This window comes from Phoenix dactylifera, chromosome 13 (assembly GCF_051530095.1).
Source record: "Phoenix dactylifera cultivar Ajwa chromosome 13, Ajwa_hap1_PhDact_Kaust_v1.1, whole genome shotgun sequence".
Classification (NCBI taxonomy): domain Eukaryota; kingdom Viridiplantae; phylum Streptophyta; class Magnoliopsida; order Arecales; family Arecaceae; genus Phoenix; species Phoenix dactylifera.
The window spans coordinates 18,911,343-18,920,535 of record NC_143202.1 but is presented as its reverse complement, the minus strand read 5'-3'; positions in this window follow the sequence as shown (position 1 = coordinate 18,920,535).

Below are 9,193 nucleotides of genomic sequence, written 5' to 3'. Positions count from 1 at the left end.
AAGTCATTTGTGTATGAAAAATGTTCCCGTCTTTTGCTATCAATGTGGGCAAAAAGGGCACACTGATGACAACTGCAAGTTTTCATTGCCGGACTGAAAGAGTTCCCCGAAATTGATGGTGGTAGAGGCTAGTGAAAGCCCTGGAGATAGTAGCGAGCATGACACTAGCATGAAGGAGCCAGGCCGGCAGTTCGTGTTTGGCCCCTAGCCGGCGACGACAAGGATTCGGCCGCCAAGGGTAGCGAAGGAGACGTCAAGGGTGAGGAAGACATCTGAGTCAACACCTACATCTTTTGGTTGGGTTCCTCATTATCTCGGTCGAACTCCGAGTTCACCCAGTTTGCCACTAGACTCAGACAAATGGCAAAAGCAGGCGACGGTAGCGCACCGGTGATCGCCTCCAAAGGACTATGTGATTGGGGGAAGCAAGAAACAGGGGTCAGGGCTGACTCAAGCTAGGATCGGAACTAGTTCCGTCTTTGACCCACTGAGAGACCTAGCCAACCCGATCGATGAGTCTAGGGGGTTGGGCCAGGGGAAGAGCTATTCAACCCAGAGGTTGTCATGGTGGACATGGGCTGGGTTGTTCTAACCTCAAACAACCCAGGAGCCTAGCAAAAGGAGGTGTTGATGTGGGCCAACGCACAGTGGTTTGAGCCTGGTGGCTAATCCAGAGAAGGTTGTCTGATCTATCCTAGTGGGTTCCTTGGGTACGGCCAAGGAACCTGAGCCTGAGGGGGTTATCGGGTTGTGCCTTGGTGAGGGCCCGGCAGTGGACCTTGGGACATCTTCTTCTTCGGCTTTGACGGTAAGAAATGGTCCGGTGGCAGGCTGGGTGTCTAAGGTGGCACCTGCTCCTTGCTCGGAGAGGTTTGGGGGGAGCTCTGTCAAAGTCAAGGGGTGTGCCCAAGGGATGATATCCCCTAATGAGGAAAGGATCGAGGTCTTGGTGGTGGAGAAGGTGGCATCGGGGCTGGCCAAACAAAGAAGCCGGACGGTAAGGTGGCAGCATGTGAGGATAAAGGCGAGCCAGGGGCAATAGGTTCTATCTTCTTCCAGTTTGCCTAAGGAGCATGTGGCGGTAGTGTTGAGGGTGAAGGCGGCTCTGAACCTAGGTGTGTGGGTTGCAGATCCTTGGAGTGGGCCGGCCCAATGTGAGGAGCGGGTGCCTATGGTGGAGAGTCTTTGTGCTGTGGAGCAAGGTCCCTTGGTACCCTGTGTGGCAGAATGAAGATCCTGGTTTGGAATTGCAGGAGGGCTAAAGATCTATTTTTCATATGATATGCGACTTTCTGGAAGAAACCTTCTTCGGATCCATCATTGGCTTCCTACGAATGGGGGTTCCTAAGCTATTGAGTCCTAAGGTCTAGCAGGGGGGATTATTGTTGTTTGGAAACTGGGTACGGCTACTATGGATGTCTTCCACAATTGTCCTCGATAAGTTCTAACGGTTATTTTTGAACCTAGTGGATCTTCTTGGGTTTTGTTAGGTGCGTATGCTAGCACTAAATACAAGCATGGGAGGCTTTCGTGGCGTGAGGATCCAACTGATGGTGTGCGTGCAGAGGGCTACGCATGAATTTCAGAAAATTTTATGCGGAAAGAACAGGTTAAATATTTTAATGCAAAACATGCTTGATATTTTAGATATTTTGACTTTGGTACCAGTCAAAGACAGTCTTCAACTGCACATCACATGTGGCACGGGCTCAGTCCCAATACATAGGGTGATACCCGCACGTGCCTATCAAAGCACTCATCACATGAGCCCCCGGGTGGAGGGCCATGCTTCGTCACACAATCACGCGTGAGAGTTTTCGAAAATCGGATAGTCTCCACTAATCCTTTGCTTTAACACCAATTATCACAAAGCCTTCAGATCCCGAGGATTGTGTGATTCAAATAAATATGCATAAATCACAACTTCTTGTGATTTGAAGATTGAGATCATATCTCAACCGTAAAAGAGATCAGATCTCTTACCTTTAGAAGGGGGTTCCTTCAAGGATGCTTTGCAGCCGCACAAGCGTCCGGCCTCGATGACTCGTCCATGCGAGGCTCCGGAATGATCAGCTTTTCGGAAAGTCCTAGCTTGCAAGGAAGCAGAAGGAGGGCTGAAAGGGAGAAGAAGGAAGAAGATGGACCTTCATAGCTCAAGAACTCCTTCTTGGGCTTTCACCTTCAGAGCTTCTCTCTCTAGAATTCAGATTGGATTTCTTATCCTTCATAAGCAAGAGGGGTGGCCTATTTATAGGCAAAGGAGAGAGAAAAGGTGTCCCATGAGGTATCCTGCCAGGACACATGTCACACATGCAAGCACAAATATGCTTAAGAGCAGGCGGTCGGGATGTGGGTCCCACATACAGTATGTGGGTCCCATAAATGTAGGACGTGGGTCCCATATACAGTATGAGGGTCCCACCTAAGCAGGACGTGGGTCCCACATACAGTATGTGGGTCCCACAAAGGGAAGGGAGTCCTAGTCATACTAGGATCATAATTGATTTCAATCCAATTTGACTAAACCCAAATTTGATTTGGTTAGGGCAAATTAGATATTTTCACCAAACCAATTTTGGTGTCAATTACGGTTTTACCAATTTCAAATCATATTTGAATTTGGTCAAGCCCAATCTCTATTACTCAATCAAATTGAGTCTAATCAGTGATCCAATCACCAATTAACTTCTCCAAGCAACAATTGCTTAGGGAAATCAGTCAATCACATTGACTATTTTACCTCTAAACGATTCTCAATCGTCAATCAGCCATTTGATCAATCCAGAAACTTCTAAGCATGTGACCTCACAGGTTCGAACCTAAGCCGGTAGTACAAGAACACTTCATGCACTAATCGAAGTAACCATCTAGCAATGGGATCCGACGACCAGATAAGCCGAATAGATGCAAAGCAACATTCTAAAATCTTTTGGAGAATGGTTACCGTATAATTCATCCTCTTGACCATAAATGCCCAAGACGGGTTAAGAGTCTGTCAACTCTAAAATTATCCATCCAGAAATGTGTTTCAATTCAATAAGTCAAGTGATAGTGATTTGACTTTTCTTGGCCAGAGTACTACTTAATTGAAAACATAAGGCATTCACCCTTATTTCTAAGGGAGTCAATCCCATCTTGATCTGCAACTGACTACCACAAGTACTTGACTGAACCCAGAAACCTTCCGTCGCTGGATTAGAAATTCAGATAATCCGGCACCAAAGTACAGTGAGTTGCTTGCAAGCCACCGGTTGCAATCTCAGGTCTAAATGATATATATACCCATATCCACTTGGAACAACTCTTGATAAGAGAGAGTCCGTCAATTGGTCATGTTCAGTGAACATACACTACCATTCACCTGTATACCATAATAGTATCTCTATACTCTTTGGTTTGGAAGACAACCAACAAATATGATACACAATGACCTACGCCAGATAATACTATCATCCTGTTAATAGTATATCATACGGTCATGAATATTTAAGGACCTGTATGACAAAATCATATTTCATTACACAAAGCAGTCCTAAGGACTTCATCACATCAGGAGTTCAATAAGATGTACTGGTGATGAATAAATACCAAATAACATTTATTAATTTTATTGATTCATTTACAATTACAATCATCGAATGATTGGTTTTAGGACACAATTTCCAACACCAACTTGATTGCGTAGGGTATCTCGACTTTGGCTGTCGGTGACTTCAACTGCATCTAGGAGTCCCTAAAGAAGAGGAAAGGCAAGGCGTCTACTGATAAAGTTGAGATTAGAGAATTTCATGACTTCAATGGGTTGGTTGATCTTGGTTTCTCCAAGCTGAGATTCACCAGGTGTAGCAGTCGGACTGGCAGTGCCAAGTTTAGGAGAGGATTGATAGTGCTCTAGCCTCAATGAGCTAGATCCAATGCCTTTCCACTTACCAGCTTCGTCATCTTCCTCGAATTACTTTTGATCATTGTTCAATTTTTATTAGTACTATCTCGGGCACCAGTTACAATAGCCCTTTTTGTTTTGAGAAGTTATGGTTGTCCTTCCCACAGTTCTAGGACATTGTTCGTGGTGCTTGGGGGGTTCCAGTATGAGGGATGCTATATGCAGAGTTACCTGCAAATTGGAGCTCACCAAGCGAAGGTTGCAGCAATGGAATCGGAAGGTGCTGGGTAACATTTTCAGACACCTGGATGAGGTGAAAACAACTATTGTTGACCTTTAGGAGAGAGAGGATAGCGGCGGGTGTTTGTCTGCAATAGACCTAGCTGATCTTCGAGGGAAGCTTGCTATGCACCATTCCTTATTGTGGCAATAAAAAGTTTTCTGGTGGCAGAAGTTGAGAGTTCAATGGGTCAAGGATGGGAATAGAAAAACCAGGTTCTTCCATCAATCTACCATCATCAAGAGATAGAAAATTTTGGTATGATCCTTGAGAGATCATATTAGGCTGAGAGTGGAGGAGGAATGTGAGATCAGACAGGTGATGTTCGACTTCTTCAAATCTAGGTGGACCGAGGGTTAAGGACGGGATGTCGCCTTCGAGTTTCTACCCTTAGGTGTTGGGGTTGGGGATGCGGAGAATGCTGCGCTCATTGAGCCTGTGTCGAAGAGTGAGGTGCGGGGAACATTCTAGGCCATGGTGGAGGACAAAGCCCTGAGGTCAGATGGTTTCCTCTATTTTTTAGAAGATACTGGAACATTGTTCATCGGGAGATGGTGGAGGCTGTTCAGCTCTTCTTCAACACAGCCATGATGTCGGATGCCTGGAAAGAGACTTACATCACCCGATCTCGAAGCGATGGAATGCCTTGGAGCTCAGCCACTTCAAACCGATCAATCTTGGCACTATCCTCTACAAGGCGGTGGCGAAGATTATAATAGGTAGGATGAACCTGCTGTTACCAGACTCATTAGCTCGAAGCAGGAAGCTTTTGTGGGTGGGTGGAGCATTATGGATAATGTTCTGATTGCTCAGGAATTCATATCCAACCTTCAGTGTGCTCCATGCCGGCGGAGCCTAATGGAGGTCAAGCTCGATATGGAGAGAGCTCATGACAAAGTCTACTAAGATTTTTTGTAGTATTCCCTCAAAAGCTTTGATTTTCATGAGGTGTGGATTAGCTGGATATTGAGCTGTGTAAGGGCTCCTTTCTTCTCCATCCTAATCAATGGCACGCCGACACCTTTTTTCCGCTCCACAGCCAGGCTCCATTAAGGTTGTTCATTATTTGTGCTGATGTACTATCCCAAGCCTTGCAAGCAGCATGCCTAGACCAGGCAATAGATGCCAACAAGCCTACGCCAAGGGCCCGACCGATCTCTCATTTGCTCTTTGCAAATGATTGTCTCCTGCTGGCCCAGGCTTCCATAAGGAATGCGGTAATGCTAAGCAAATTTTGGAGTGCTATTGCATGGCATCTGGCCAGAGGGTGAATCTTATCAAGTCTGCCATTTGCTTCAGCCCCAAGACCAAGCCGTGAGTGAAGCATGCCATCCGGGATCTTTTGGGAGGAGACTTTCACTGACCGAGTGCTTTAGTATGACGCAACGCATCCAGGAACGACCGAAGAGTTGGAAGTCCTCATCCCTTTTCATGATGGGTAGGCTGACTCTCATAAGATCGATTCTAAGCTCCATGCCGGTCTACCATATGTCCAACACCGTCATCTGAGGACCATGCTCATGAAGGTCGAACAGATACTCTGGAGCTTCTTGTGGGGCTCGTATGGTGGAGGGCATGGCGTGCATCTAATCGCCTAGGGAGTGATCTACCAAGCAGTGTACGATGGGGGGCTGGGCATCCAATCTCTAATGCGGAGGAGAAAGACATTGGTTGCTAGGCATACTGCAAGGTTTTCGCTTGAGCTCGAGTGCTAGTGGGGTATGGTGATAAGTGCCAAGTACGGCCCATGGACCGCTGATAGGGAGATCTAGGATGGATGAAGGAGCTCCTTCGTGTGGAGAGAGATCTACAAGCATGCTCTAATGGTGTTGGCCAAACCCAAATGGCTGATTGGGGATGGGTGATGTATGGATGTGACAGGTGACCCATGGATAGATAACCTCCCTCTAAGGCTCTAGTCGACCATGGTCAATGTTGAGGTTGTGGACAGCATGCAGATCTGTGATCTGCTTATACTCAGAGGAAAGGGGTGGGATACCAACCAAATTGTTCATTTCTTTGGGGAGCACCTGGCAGAGAGAGTGCAGTCTATTGCAGTTTTGCGGTGCAATGCTCTAAACTTGAGGGTTTGGTGCCTTACTTGCAGCTAGAGAGTTAGGATGAGGGATCTTTGCGGCTTTTTAAAGAGAGTGTAGATTCAAAGACGGAATTGTGCATGGATTTAGAGGTTTGGTCTTCATCCAAGAGTTGCTTTGTTCCTTTGGAAGTTGAACTAGGGATGCATTCCGACTAGAACCGTCTTGAGCAGACATGGGTTGAGCATTCCTTCGACCTCTCCGGGTGCGAGGTGGAGTAGTCCGTCGATCATGTCCTCTTCTAGTATGATAGAGCAGAGCAGGTGTAGAGATTGACCGATATCCTGCTGGAGGTACATCACATGATGACCTCAGATGACTCCTTTCTCCAGGTCTTAAGGAGGTGGTCGTCCATGCCTCACTTCCAAACTGGGGCGGTTATGGCTGCATATGTTGCTTACCATATTTGGATGGCCAAGAATGCCTGGATGTTTGGGGAAAGCAACTCACTACAAAGGCTAATCCCGAAGAAGGCTTAGGTGTAGGCAATTGTTAGTCTTACTGGAGAGCCTTTGATAGCTTAGGGCACCTGGAACTCTACCTTTACTTTTGTAGCATCTCGAACAATGTTCATCACTTTGGAGCCCCCACTTCTAAGCTTCCTCAAGGTCAACTTCAATGGATGCGTGATAGATAGTGATAGGAGGGGTGAAGCGGGCTTTGTGATCAGAGGCCTACCCTCTAAAGTCGTGGCAGCTAGAGAGAGTCCAATATTTAATATCTCGATTTCTGGGGCAGAGTTGAGGGCTGCCTGGATGGCCTTTATTATGCCCGACGTGTGTTGAGAGCTGACGCCATGTTTTTTAGAAGGTGACTCAGCCACAGTGGTCAGTTGAATCCAGGGGCATGCTAGGGAGGTATGATGCCACCCCTTGCTTCGGGACATCTGGAGCTTGGCTAGTGGGAGTATCTCCTTTAGGGCGAGGCAATGTCTATGAGAGGTGAATGGGGCTACAAACTAGGTAGCTTCTTTCGTGGTGGATCATTCGGGTGGGGTCCTTTGGACAAAAGAGGCAGAGTTGCCTAAGGCGCTTCGAGACTTAACGTTTTCTAATTTTTTTTGGATGTATTCATACTAGATTAGTGTGAATTATCTATTGTAGCAAAAAAAAAAAGAAAGGCGGAACTCCCTGCTAATTTTTTAGGAAAGTTAAAAAAGGAAGAATAATCAGCTTAACATCCCGATTAACTTGCCTTACTGTTCAGCATCAATACTACACGACTATGCATGTAGAAACGTCTACAAGGATAATATTGGAACTAGAACCAATTATTCATCAATTTAAAGAAACATGAATTTCAAATAAAAAATATTTATTTGAATTAGACTAACTACTTAAGAAAGTCTAAGACAGTTAGCTAATACAAGGGTAACTCTGAAGAATACGATTCACAATGTCTAGATTGAGGAGTACTGGACCTAAAGTCAGATAAAATTTTGATTAGGAACCAAACAACAACAAACTTTGGCATAAGAAAAGTACAAACTAAAGCCACATGAACAAGCAAATCACTGTTACATGTAATATATACACACATTAGGATGTAAGAAATTGCTGTCATAATAAATAACCATTCGGTGGATTTGTCATGGATAATCCTAATCACATAACGTCTAATATGTGTTGCATTACAAATTACGCTTGGCCTAGCTGGTTGCCCATACTTTAACAGGGATATAGGTGGAACAGATCAAATTTAATTGAGTTATATCTAACCCAAACTTGCTTCAAGCAAAAATGGTAACTATAAAATAAGCGACAAAATTACTTGTATGGTTGGATAACACCATGGAACTTCATCAAATGTTACGTCGATACAAATATTATTCTTTTAATTGTATGACAGGATGTATGTTACGGGCCATGTCTCCCCTCAATTACACTCTATAACAAATGAATTTTTAGAAGAAAGAAAATACAATAAAGTAGACTACTTAAATAAGCTCTTATACTTACATCTGCTTCAAGCAATGGTACCTGATGGGATCTACTACCATTATCGACTAAGGGCCCATATGTTTCATGATCGGAATCGGAATTGAGAATAGATTTGAATGAGAATCGGAATGATCATATCTCTTGATATGTTTGATTAATTAGAATTGGAATGTAATTTGAATACCAGGGAGAGAATGGATTAGGTTTTGGAGGATTGAAGCATGCCTATTCTCTTCTAGATTCGGAATAAAATGGAACTCTCGCCAACCAAGGGGCTCGAATGGGAGACTTGTTCCCATAGAGTCTATTACAGAGTCTTTAACTCTCCCCAACCAAACTTGCCCAAAATTATCCTGCCTTTTGTATCCACTAAAATGCTTCTTTCTCTTGCATAAACAAGACGAATCACAAGGCTGCTCATGATGTCAAAATAAATTTGGTACACATGCCACGAGGCACAAAATGAACCATCTCTTCAACTAAAACTAGCGAGCTTGGGGTTATTCCTTTGAGCCAATTTACTAAATTGCTAATGGAACGTGTGGTCTCAGGAGTATAGCCTTCACTGATTGAAGCCATCCCTTTGAGGAGATGCTGATTCCAGGTTTCTGGCCTTCATGCATCCACTTAAATTTTGTCATAGTTTACACCCTGGTAGATAAAAATTGGACAGCATCAAAAAGCTAAGCCATGCCAGAGCTGATCCTTAACCGAGACTGCAAAAGACAGGGCATACCCTTGGCTAAGTATACACCACCACGAGCACCATCATGAACCATTCAACTTATCCAACACCAGGTTGCTACTCTTAAAATATCATCCCTTTTACTGTAATCAGAATAACCTTTTACAATCAAATTGCCAAAGTGGTTTTTTTTCGCTGTTTGCATCTAGAACCTATGATTAGTTAAATCTCCACCAAATTATTGTTAATGCTGAAGTCTCACATGCTTCACATACACCTATGATTAGTTAATATGATGATAAAATTTCA